Source organism: Mus caroli, unplaced genomic scaffold (assembly GCF_978045245.1).
Source record: "Mus caroli unplaced genomic scaffold, Mus_caroli_1 scaffold_15, whole genome shotgun sequence".
In the NCBI taxonomy this organism is placed as follows: Eukaryota; Metazoa; Chordata; class Mammalia; order Rodentia; family Muridae; genus Mus; species Mus caroli.
In genome coordinates, this window is record NW_028227270.1 from 57,126,279 (window position 1) to 57,138,566 (window position 12,288).

The 12,288-nt window shown below is 43.2% G+C and overlaps 1 protein-coding gene across 11 annotated transcripts in view; it reads right to left on the bottom strand.

Moving 5' to 3' along the window:
• The window catches only part of Aopep (aminopeptidase O (putative)), a 322,738-nt gene that overhangs the window by 143,583 nt on the left and 166,867 nt on the right, over positions 1 to 12,288 (bottom strand). The window lies entirely within an intron of this gene.

The window sequence follows — 12,288 nt, forward strand, 5'->3', positions numbered from 1 at the left end:
CCTCATTGAAAGTGGAGATTCAGGTCTCTTCGAGGGCCCTCCTCTGGCACTAGTTTAAGTTTGTCACCTCATCCTTTGTGGGCATTTGGGCATCTTAGTTTTCATAAGTTCTTCCACCTTAGTTTATGAACCATGAAAAGACTTGCAAATGATTCACAGAGGGGCAGAGACATACATTTCAACCTAGACTGTGTCAGTCACTACAAGTTCCAAATTACAGAGGGTGGAATTAATTAGGCTTATTGTGTTTCTAAAATCCAAACACAGCTTCAATGATTACTAGCCACTAATGGCTTATAATGAAGGCAGAGCTTGTTAGCTAAGCAAACAACTGACATGTTTGTTTAAAGTATAAACAGGAAAAAAAATCATGAATTAAATGAATGAATTCACTGATTGTTCTTTGTTGCTTGTAAAGAACTATTCATCTGCCACAGTGTACATCACCACCTTTGTTAAAAGGATTCGCCTGCTGGAGTTGTCCTTATCTGCTCAGAAATCTCAGCGTGCAACGTGAATAGTTCTTGATTTGGAAGGGATCGTCTGCATCAAGGAGGCTGTGTGGGACAAGGCGTGGCCCGGTCACTGGGGATTCATAAGTAAGGGAGCTTTAAGAACAGAAGCTAAGCCTCCTGACTTCAGATGGCAGCTCCACACACAGACCAAACACAGCTCCAGGAGACCGAGGGACAAGATGCCCAATGCTCTCCAAGGTGGTCCTAGAAAGTGATGGTCATCCTCAAAGCATTCACCTTAACGGCATGCCCTTTAAAAGGCAATAAACCTTCCCAGAAACAAAATAAACACACATTTTCTCCTCAGGACCTCATGCTTCTAGCTGACTTTTTTCCCTTACGAGCCCCATATTTATTTTTCATTCTCCCCCAGAGAAGTGTGTGTGTTCTGTGAGGCACTGGCTGTAGCTCATGTCTCTGAATGGCTCCCTTGATTCTCCTCCTTTGGGCATGTTAACATGTGAATAATAATCACTGAATCTCTTCCTCCTCCCCTGTCCCCAGTCCCAGGTAGCAGTTATACTCAGACCCATTTGTATTCAGCTGCAGCAACAGAAGACACACCATACAGCACAGGCTGACCCCATGGACCTGAGGTCTGTGGTTCAGTGACTCACCAGCAGAGACAGAACTCTAGGCCTTCATGGTTTCTCACTTTCATCTTTATATTTGGCACTTCATGGTTACCACCTGGGAACCACAGCTCCAGCCATTATGTTCATGTTCAGCATGAAAGACATGAACAGGTACTGTACCAACACCACTGGCTTTTTCAACAAGAGAGTGAACATGCCCTAGGAGGCCCACAGCAGGCTTCTGCTAACCAAGCCCACTTCTTTTGGTTACCTAGTTGAGAGACAGGATGTGAAACACAAGTCTTTGGCATTTTGACTCTAAATGGCAGGTAAATTGTCAAGATTGGTGACAACAGCTTAGAGTAGCCTTCTGTCTCATAAATAGCCATCCATTTTTTAAAGTGAGTAATGAAGTTAGTTCTTAAAATAAGAAAGTTTCAGAAAGAGACAGTCCACTGAAATGTGAACAGAAATTCGATTGGAGAGAGGGCAGCTTACCCTGCAGCCCAGGCCTTCTAGTTCCATGCATTCAACTCTAGACCAGCTCCAGATACTGGAGAGCACATGCACACATGAGCAGCGTGCGCGCGCGCGCGCGCGCGCACACACACACACACACACACAGAGGCATCCACTGGCCCACTCTTAAATCATGGGCTCATGGGTTGACTTGGCTTTGCCGCAGAACCACACTTGCTCTGCACATGAGCAGTACTCATGCCCCCCACCCCCCATGCCTGTGAGCAGCACTCATGCTTTCACACTGCCATGCTTGTTTCATTTCCTTTCAGACAGTAAAAATACGCAGCAATAACATAGCCCTTCCATCCTGGCCAGCTGCAAAACTACATTACAACTGAGATGACATCATTCAGCTGCGACAAGGAGCCAGTGGCTGCTCTGGGAAATCTGGGTGAGGTAGTGACAGCTTGGGTGCAAATAGCTCCAAGGCAGCCAATCTCACCCTTCTTCTTAGCAATGTTTTTCCTGCCATAATGCTTCGAAGTCGAAATGACAGCAGCTCAGTTATCTGCTCAGCATCTCTCTCTGAAACTAATCATACTTAGCCAGGATGCTCTGCTTCCAAACAAGAGATGATGAGAAGGGACATTGGGAAGCTCATTCTAAGTCACTAGTTTAAGGAGTGGGGGACCAGCAGCCAGGGCCCAAGCAGCATCTACAAAGCATGGTGCCCATCTCTCTCATCTGAGTCACTTATTTCTAAGGGAACTACAAGTAAGAGTCACTGAAACAGACATACATCTAACAGCAAGAGGAATAACTGTACTGAAAATAACACTCAGTTCTGATGTGAGGCAGAAGATGGGTCTGACACCACTTTAGCCATACCACAGATACTAAAAAAGATGCCACTTCCTGTCACAAAAGCAGGTCTACTAAGACTTGGTAAGACCTGCACTTTTTTTTTTTCTGCTGGTAAGGTTGCTCTAAGATTTTTCAACCACATTTTATTTATTTTTCATTTCTGGTAACTGGTTTAATGTGAAAGGAAAACAACAAATAGAAAGAGAATGATATCTGCCACCATTTTCCATGATGTTCTCATGGTTCTACAACAATAACAGGTCACCCAATTGTCTTACTCTTGTGTTTCATTCATTTACTCTAAGGCTCTGAAAAAGTCACCTTTAGGCTAAAACATCTGTGGAAAAAAAGCCTGGTATGAAGAAACCCTGGGTAACGTTGGAGCAGCAGCACTGGTAACCTTAACTACAGCATGTTTACTTTTGCAAACACTGTAATGTATGAAATAAAATATTAATAGCCATTACCTCAGTTTTCCTGAGTACAGACCTGAGTCACAGCTCTGTGTGGCATGATTTCCACTCACGTGCCTCACCGAGTGAGTGTTATTCGTGTTAGCAGGCAAGACCAGACTGACTGTGTGTTTTTAGACCATAATGTCATGGAGTAAGTTGCTTATTTTGGCAGCTTAAATCATTTCTCCAAATTTACCGCCTACTCTGCATTGAAAACTAATCCCTAAAAACATATGAGGAAAGACAGCAAAAATATTTTACTCGGGGAAAGGAAAATGTTAGAGCAAGATTCGAATCTCCGTTTAGTAGCGGCTAACTTTGCAATCACTCAGCTGAACACTGATATTTTAAAGCACCCAAAGAGTAAAATATTTGTGTAAATAAATGTATTTTCAATGCCTCGAACATACATACATACTGCAACTACACTTTTAAACGCTGTGTGGCTAACAAGCTTAGCTTGCTGGGGACTTCCAACAGGTCTGGTTTACCCTGCCTGCGTCTGTCAGCCTCTGTCTTTCCAGAGAGCTCTGAACTCTCCATGGCCTCAAATCCACTGGACTGTTTTGCCTATGATGATTTTATAGCTGAGCTAAATGAAAGAATCAAAGCCCAGTGACCACTGCGGAGCCCAGGAGCCTTGTGCCTTTTGTTTTCCCCACCTCTTTCTCTTAGGTTGATAACTCCTTCCAAATCAGTGTTCAGCATTGATCCTTCAAATCCCCTGTGAGGGAGTATAAAGGGAGCACTCCACACTTAATGGCCCGAGGCCTAGAGAGGAACATGGTAACTGCACCCAGCAGGATGAAATTCTGGAGTGGCCAGAAACTGGACTAAATTGCTCTATGCCACAGCTTTGCTCTGGAGATCCAAGCTAAACAGCTTCTTTCAGTGGCCAGCCACACTGAGTGTGTCTTTTAACTACATATAATAAAATTCAGTATGGCTGGAGAGACCGTGGTGGACTGTAACCCACCCACAGGCAAATGACGTCAAAAACTCTAGAAGAGAACACTGGGCTCCTCTGTTCTCCTGAAACTTCTGCTGTGTCAAGCAACATAAGAAGGAAGCAGACTTTCCACTAAGAAATCTCTACTTTGGCAGTCATCAGAGACAGCCTGGTGTCTTACACTTCCGCTCGCAGGAAAAGTGCAGAAAATTATTTCCACAAATTAAAATGGAAGAAACTCAAAGTTCAAAGAATCTCAGAGCTAAAAGGAAACTTGAGGGTCCAAATCTGAGGCTCAGAGAAGACGGAGACGAATTCTTCCCCCGCTTTCCCAGGACTCACTTTATCTCTAGAACGTTAACTGCCTCTTGGTTGGTGACTCAGAGGAGACAGAGTCCAGCTCCCAGAATGCAGGAGGGGTGGGATCTACAGAATGGCTACTTCACTTGTGAGGTAGCTCAGGCAAGCTGGTGTGGGAGCACTAATGCGCACTCGTGTGTGTGTTTCTGTACATGTCTGTGTGCACATGTACATGTCTGTGTACATGTATAAGCTTCATAAAATTGAGCATGCCTTGTCTCTTCTACCGAAAACAACCTGAACATCTGAATAGCTTGTTCTTGCTGGGGTTTGAAGCTAAACAATGTGTCTCTACCTGTGCCAGGGCCAAATACATACAACTGTCAGTTCTTTCAAAATACCTAGAGGGACACCCAAGAAACAGACATCACAGAGGAAGGCTGTCTGGAAAATAGACACACACACACACACCAACAACAACACCAAAACAAAACAAAACCACCACACCTGTTTACATACCTTACTCTGGGGAGATCCTGTGATACCATTTACAAAGCTGCCTCTATTTTCCTTAGCAAATTGACTTTCCAATGGCAAAAAAGGTAGCCCCCTTCACTTAATAAAGTCAATAGTGATTCCCTTTCAATTTCTAAGGCCCTTCACATCCACCTTTTCTCTGTGTCATCAAACTTCAATAGCTTTGTGAGAGCTATAGTCTATGTCCTCTTCAAGTGAGAAAACAGATGTTGAAAGTGGAAAAGACTGACCTTGGACCAGCAGGTGAGTAGCTGGTAGAGGCCTTTTCTTTCCTCTAACTCCATGGGCAGACAGGAAGCCATCTTTGTGCCTTGGTGCACAAGGTGATTGCATTCTGGTACCAGAAGAGTTGGACAGTTAGGGCAGAAGGTGAACAATGATAATGAACCACTCATTCTTTCTAGAAACATTGACTGGTTGCCTTCTAAGTGTCAGGCCAGGCCTGTGTTAGGGACACTGGCAACACGACAAAGAGAAGAAGGGACATGCCTTCTGATCTGAAGATCACAGTCTAGGAGGAGAAACACTCAACAGCGAAGTTCCTTGTCTATTAAGTGACCAACCTTTTTATCTCAGATCCTAGATTCTCAGTGTGAAGTCCAGACTGCCTTTGGCTTTATCTCCACCTCCTTCAGCATTCTCTCCTGCTCCCTCCTGCCCTCAGAACCTGCCTCCTCCTCCCGGACAAAATGACAAGGGTGATGGATGGTTCCTCTCAGTGTCTGACTGCATTAGCTTAAGTGTTGGCAGTTGTTAATGATGGGTGTTATTATCTGATCACTAATAGATCCCATTATTTATAGCTTTTCATCATGGCTCTTACTGGAAATCCTGTATGTGTGTGCCTGTGTACTTATGTTTTCCTGAGTATGTTTTATGCATGTTTTAATACAGTTTGAGCAAAGGTATGATGTGAGCAGCTTCCTGAGAAGGGCTCGATGACATATAGAGGGAAAGGACATGTGAATAGGAGTCTGTTCCCCAAATCTAACTACAAGGATGATGGACAATGGGAATTTTCACTCTGTTTTGAGTAAATCCAAACTTTTTTTAAAATTTTTTTCTCTTCTGTATGCAACTCCTAGTTCCTTGTCCCACATGCAGGCCACTGCCATTACCCTCTTGAGATCTGGTGATATGGGATGTCATTAAGGCAATACCCCCCGCCCCACAACTGAGTTTATAGTGTTTTGAAATCACTTGACTTATATATACACATACAACATAAAGAAACTCAAGGTTTAAACTTGCTAAAACATCACTCACTGCCCTCCATTTGCAAAAAGATGACTATAACCAGAAATGAAAGGAGAAATCAAAATGGTACAAAAGTGTGCCCAGCAGAGAAGATTTTCATGATTTGTTTTATTCTGCAGTGACACAAGCTGCCCCTTGTAACATGTCTGTCAAGAAGATATCTGTTGTGCTTTTGTGCAGTGGACAAAGATGCTTTTTATCAATTCTCAGAAGTCTGCAGGACTCACCATTCATGCTGTCAACTCCCCCCACTCCTTTCGGCAAACAATGAAACCCATCAGGGACAAATGTCAACATACTAATTTGCTAAATTCAAAACAAAAGCAAAAGTGCTTCCCTTCGTTTTCTATCAGCACTCCAATTCATGCTGAGTTTACAGCAACCCACAGATCATGCAATATTAAACAGAGATGTATTATGCTCACCAAATTGGGGACAGTATCTCCCCGCAGCTACACTAGCCTGACAGTTGACACTCATGCTGATTCTAACTTCCAACTCTGTCCAAAGTCCTAAAAGTTCTACAAAAATCCCAATGCCTCGTTGTTATAGAACTCAGATGGAGTCAGATGGGTAAGAAAATATGTCAGAAGCATACAATCGAGATCCCTGGAGCTTAATCCCAACCAGATCAAACTGGTTTGTGTATGTTTGTTTGTTTGTTTGTTTGTTTGTTTAGGGCATGCTAAGAAAAATTTCACCACTGAGATAACCCCCTAACTATGAAACAATTTGGTGTCAGGGGACAGCATTTCATGAAGCCCAGGCTAGCCTCAAACTCACGATGTAGCTGAGGTTGACGTTTAAGTTTGGATCCTCCTACCTCCACCTCTTGAGTGCTAGAAGGTATATGCTACCCTGACAGGCCAGAATATAATTCTTAGAGGTATGACATACACATCAGAGGCACCTTCTTATTTACTTTTGTTTCTTTGAAGAAAAGTTTCATATGGCTCAGGCTGGCCTTGAACTCCTGATCCTCACACTTTCAGTTCCCAAATAAGGTGAGCAGCACCACACAGGTGTATTTTTAACAAAGACCGAAGGAAACAGCAGAGCAGGCACAATGAGGTTCAGTTTTACCTGCAGAAAAGGCAGCTACTACACAATCTGCCTGTGTTGTGTTGGTTTGTTTTGCTTTTTAAAAATGATTACAAGGCCTAGTGAGATGCCTCATTGGGGAAAGGCCAGCAAGTCTGGCCATCCAAGTTTGATCTCTGGAGTCATATAAAAATGGAAGGAGAGAACCAACTCCACACAGTTCTCCTCTGGTCTCTGTATATACTTGTTTCCCTGGTAATAATAGTTGTACTATTTTTAATTAAAAAAGAAAACTGCTTCAAATGATGCCCAGGACCCTAGAGGACACATATCATAATTACTGAAGAACTAGTGGGTCTGGTGTAGGCTCATTTTAATGTATCATCTCAGGCCTGGTCCTAACCTCTTGGGGTCTCTGTTTTCCTTCCCTGAAATGAAAATTAGGAGCACTCCTCAGGGAAGCAGGAAGCATCTCCAGACACAAGACTCTTCCATACCAGTGGATTCATGTGTGCCTTGTGAGACTTCCTCCAGTCAGATCAGCCTATTTCGCCTTCTTTCCTTTTAGAGAAAGGAATTCATCTGGGTTTGTGGACATAAAACTAAAGGTACAGAAGAGAGAACTATTTTGGACAAAGAAAAGGGAAATGGGTCCAGATATTTTAAACGTTTACCTACTTGGATTGCAATGGATCTGTCTGAACTAAGTGCTGTAAACTGGTGGCTGGAGTGTGCGGGGAGCTGCACATTCGTCAGATGCTGTTCTGCCCCCATGACTGACTGTAGGCAAGAGCTGCATGTGTGTGAAAATTTTGTTTCCCATCTGTCTTTTGGACACAGTACCTTCCTGTGTCTCTAGTCTTCGATGAATGTGTGTTAGAAGAGGATAACCAGTCGCTGTACTTTACCCTGTTACCATCCTATAACCGGAGAAGGAACATGCAGGCAGCCTTGGGAGTGTCCTTCCTATCTTCTGAACACTGCTCATAATGAGGCTTCCTCAGCTTCTGTACCCCACTCCAAGAATGCAAGAATGTGTGCAAGAAATGGTGATCACACACGCATGGAGAAATGAGTTGGGTCTTTGGAGAGCTTGAACACATGTTGAGGGGAGGTTCTGAACTCACAGGTGCTTACAATCATAGAAGAACCCCAGCCCTAGCCCCCAAATGTTGGACCAGAATCTGCATTTCAGCAGGATCTTTAGATGACTTATAGAAATTTAGCATGCTTTACAGCTAAGAGTAGAGCTGGCAAGATGGCTCAGCTGATAAAGGTACTTATTGCTTGAGTTTGATCCCTAGGATCCACATGGTAAGAGAGAAATGAACAACCCCAAAGCTGTCCTCTGATCTCAATTTACACACATGCCTCCCACAACAAATTGATAAATATATGTAAGATCAAGTTAGAAGTTTAAGCACTTTGAAAAAGTATAGAAGTGAGATTTTTCACTGCTGACTTCTTGTCCTGTTTTTCTGGTGGCTAATGATTGGTTCGTGAGGTACTGAGAAGCAGCAGGGGTCTTAAGAATCAACAGTGACTCCATATTAGGGCATGAAGCCCTTGCTTGGCACCTCTCAGACACACTGACATCCAGAAGCCCTGGGCCAGAGGAGGGGCCTGCGGGACTCAGAGCTCCAGTGCCAGTTCTGCACTACAGCAGCCTGCAGCACACAGTGCATGGGGGCAGGGCACAGAGGGGACACCTGTCCTCTGTTAACTTGAAACACCGAGGTGCTTGACTTTGTTTGCTTGTTTGGTCTTTTTCCACTAGAAGCTGGAAGATGTCCCAACCCTAGCCACTCCACATGAGTAACTGATTATGCAGGACCACATTCTACTTCATTGTTCTCAGGTTTTCCACCTAACCATATGCTAATGTGGCATTTCCTAGTATTTACTCATTTTTGCATGAGTTAGAAATAGGAACCTGAATGGCAACTGTCACAGGGTTCACAGTTGCCAAGGTCTGATAAGCAGGCAGGGTGGACCGTGTCCAGATACTGTGGGGACATGTCCTCATGTCCTGCTTTCCTAGGACTCAGCTGTGTCTTTAGTGCAAAGCCACATGATTCTGCTTAAAGTCAGTTCCTAGAATCTGAGATATATACAGAATTCAAAATAGTGTCTCGGCCCAATATAGATGACATTTAGATTGTCTACCCTTGCCAATCAAGGCTGAAATGAAGTCACTTGAGGACAAAAGTGTCCCCAAAAGGTTCAGAGACTTACAGGCATTAGTTGCTATTCCTAAGACCATAGTTTTGGCCAGGCAGTGATGGCGCACGCCTTTAATCCCAGCACTCAGGAGGCAGAGGCAGGTGGCGAGGCCAGCCTGGTCTACAAAGTGAGTTCCAGGACAGCCAGGGCTATACAGAGAAACCCTGTCTTGAAAAAACAAAAAAACAAAAAACCCACAACAACAACAACAAAGGACCATAGTTTTGCTAAAATCTATTGGACTACCATCAAACATTTCAGTCACATAAGGAGAGGCAGAGGGGGCCAATCAGTGATAGAGAAACTGCTGCTGTCCTGAGAGAGGAACACTAGCTCAGAGATGATGAGAACAGTTGCTCAGCATCTCTCCCAGTCAGGTACCATGGGCTCCCGTTAGGCTGCTTTGACCTCTGAACCTGAAATGTGAAGAAGCCAAATTTCATTCTCCCGTGTGCTAGAAAGAGGGTGTCACTATTAATTCAGTGTTACTGGAAGTTCAAAGATCCAAAGGCCCAGGAGTGACATAATTTAGCCGACACAAAGGTTTTCTATCACCTTCTCTGAGGCAACAGACTTACTTTACAGAGAGAATAAAGGACCCACTGCTGGTGGCCAAGAGCTGCCTCCATCTGAAGGTCAGAGCTACTCAAGTGAACACCTACCTTGGGATCAACTAGCCCTTCTGAGCCCTCACAGCCAAAGGATGGTATACTACACTGGCTCAACTTCCTGATGCTGAGAGCTTCTAGCTATGGCAAATGGCCACCTTCACCTGGGAGCTGTTCAAAAACCCCTTGCCCTGTTAAGCTGTTGTTTTTGTCAAGATTATTTTAACATACTAACAGGAAAAGAAAGTAGACATTACAGAACTAACTTTTTCTCTTTCTTTTTCTCTCTCCCTCCCCGACTGTCTTTCTGAGGTAGGGTATCATGTAGTCTAAGCTGGCCTAGAGCTTCCTATGAAGCCAAATAGCACCTTGAAATTCTGACCTCTGAGTGTGGGATTATAGGCATGTGCCTTCATGCCTAATTTATGTGGTGCTGGGGTCAAGGCAAGCTCTCTCTATCATCTGAACATATTCTCTATACAAATATAGAACTGTTTTAAAATTGAGTTTATCATTATTATTATTATTATTATTTTGAGACAGGGTCTTACCATGAACTGTTGGTTGGCTTGAAACTTCCTATGTAGACCAGACTGCCTTGGAACTCAGAGAGATCCTCTGCCTCCCAAGTGCTAAGACTAAAGGCCTGCATAAGTGCGCTGTCTGTCTGTCTGTCTGTCTGTCTCTCTCTCTCTCTCTCTCTCTCTCTGTCTCTCATCTCCCCCCACCCCTATCCCTATCTCACTCTCTCTCTCTCTCTTTCTTTAAGACAGCCCAGCCTGATCTTGCACTATGTAGCTGAGGATGATCTTATATTTTTTTTTTTTTTTTGGTTTTTGAGACAGGGTTTCTCTGTATAACCCTGACTGTCCTGGAACTCACTTTATAGACCAGGCTGGCCTCGAACTCAGAAATCCGCCTGCCTCTGCTTCCTGAGTGCTGGGATTAAAGGCGTGCGCCACCACTGCCCGGCTTGATCTTATATTCTTATCTTCTTGCTTTATCTTCCATGTGCTAGAGTTACACGCTTATCCCACCATACCATACTCGGTTCTTTAAGTCAGGATCTCACTGTGGCTCAGGCTGGCCTTAAACCCAGGAGTCACCTGTCTTAGGACAAGTGCTGAGATGACAGGCACCATATCAAGCCTGAAGCTAAAATTCTCTTTATGTAAGCATGTTCATAGTTTTTATCTCTTTATATCACAAGAATTTTACCTGACTGTAAAAAAAAAAAATCTCATATGAAGAGAATAAACAAGTTTATATATTTGTTTTCGACTCCAATTTGACTTTTAAAAAACACTATAGTTCATCTGGAATTTATCCTGGTGAAAGAATCATAATATTGACATAGAACAATTCCAAACTGTTAACTGGTTGTTGCAGTAATATTTGTTACTACCCCCATCTTCTTTCCATTGTGCTACCTGGCTGCATAGAGAGCTCAAGGCCACCTTAGACACCTGAGAAAATATCTCAGAAATAAACAGGGTACTGCTGGAGCTTACTTTCTCTTTCTGTTACTGTGTAAAATTCTCCTGAAGAAAGCCACTTACGGGGACAGGGCTTGTCTTGGCTTGCAGTTCAAGGTGGGCCCTGTGCCATGGTAGGGGATGACAGCATTGGGAGGTTGAGGCATTGGTTATATTGCATGCACTCATGGACAAGAGATGTGAAAAACTGCTTGAGCTTATAAAACTGTGGGGGAATGTTCTAGATAATCCTTCCAGGCCCTGTGGCCGTGTTTATTTGTCTAACAAAGGCTCTCTGGTATGAAAAACTGGTCACTTGTGTGTTCTTAGAAAACAATTCATTTCAGGCAGACTATCAGAGCAATTTTCTAAACAGTTCATAAAGTACTCTCCACAGTTCCTAGAGTTTCCTTCACATCTGTTGTTTGCTACTTTTCAATATTCTGCTATAGCTCTTCCTGTCCTTCTAACTACACTAGCCAGTGTGATCTGTCTCATTGGCCTTGGCGAAACAAACCAAACCAACCAAACAAACAAACAACAAACCAAGAACTCTCAAAAGTACTTACCAATTTTAGCTTTCTTTCTCATGCTTTGTAATGAATTTGTGTCAGCTTTGACCTTCTTTTGAATTGTTAAGGCTGATTTTACTGTTTTCTGGGATTTTAAGAGGTGATCTTCATCATGAATTTTTCATCAAGAAAAATTTCAGTAATATCTCACAGATTTGATCCATAGGATTTTCATCTACAGAATTTTCTAGACATTTTATATATTCAGTTTAATTTTTTCTTTGACTCCAAAGTTAATACAGAGAGTTCTTTGGCTGGGGGTGGGAGGTGGGAGTAGGTAGCTTTTTCCTTTTTCTTTATTTCCTAATGATAGACTTTTATTCTATTGTAGCCAGATATATATTTCTACTTCTGAGAAACAAATTGACATTTTCAGATATGACTAATATCTACAAATGTTCTGAGATATCTCTCCCTCCCCTCCCTTTCCCCTCCCTCTCTCATTTCTTTTAGAG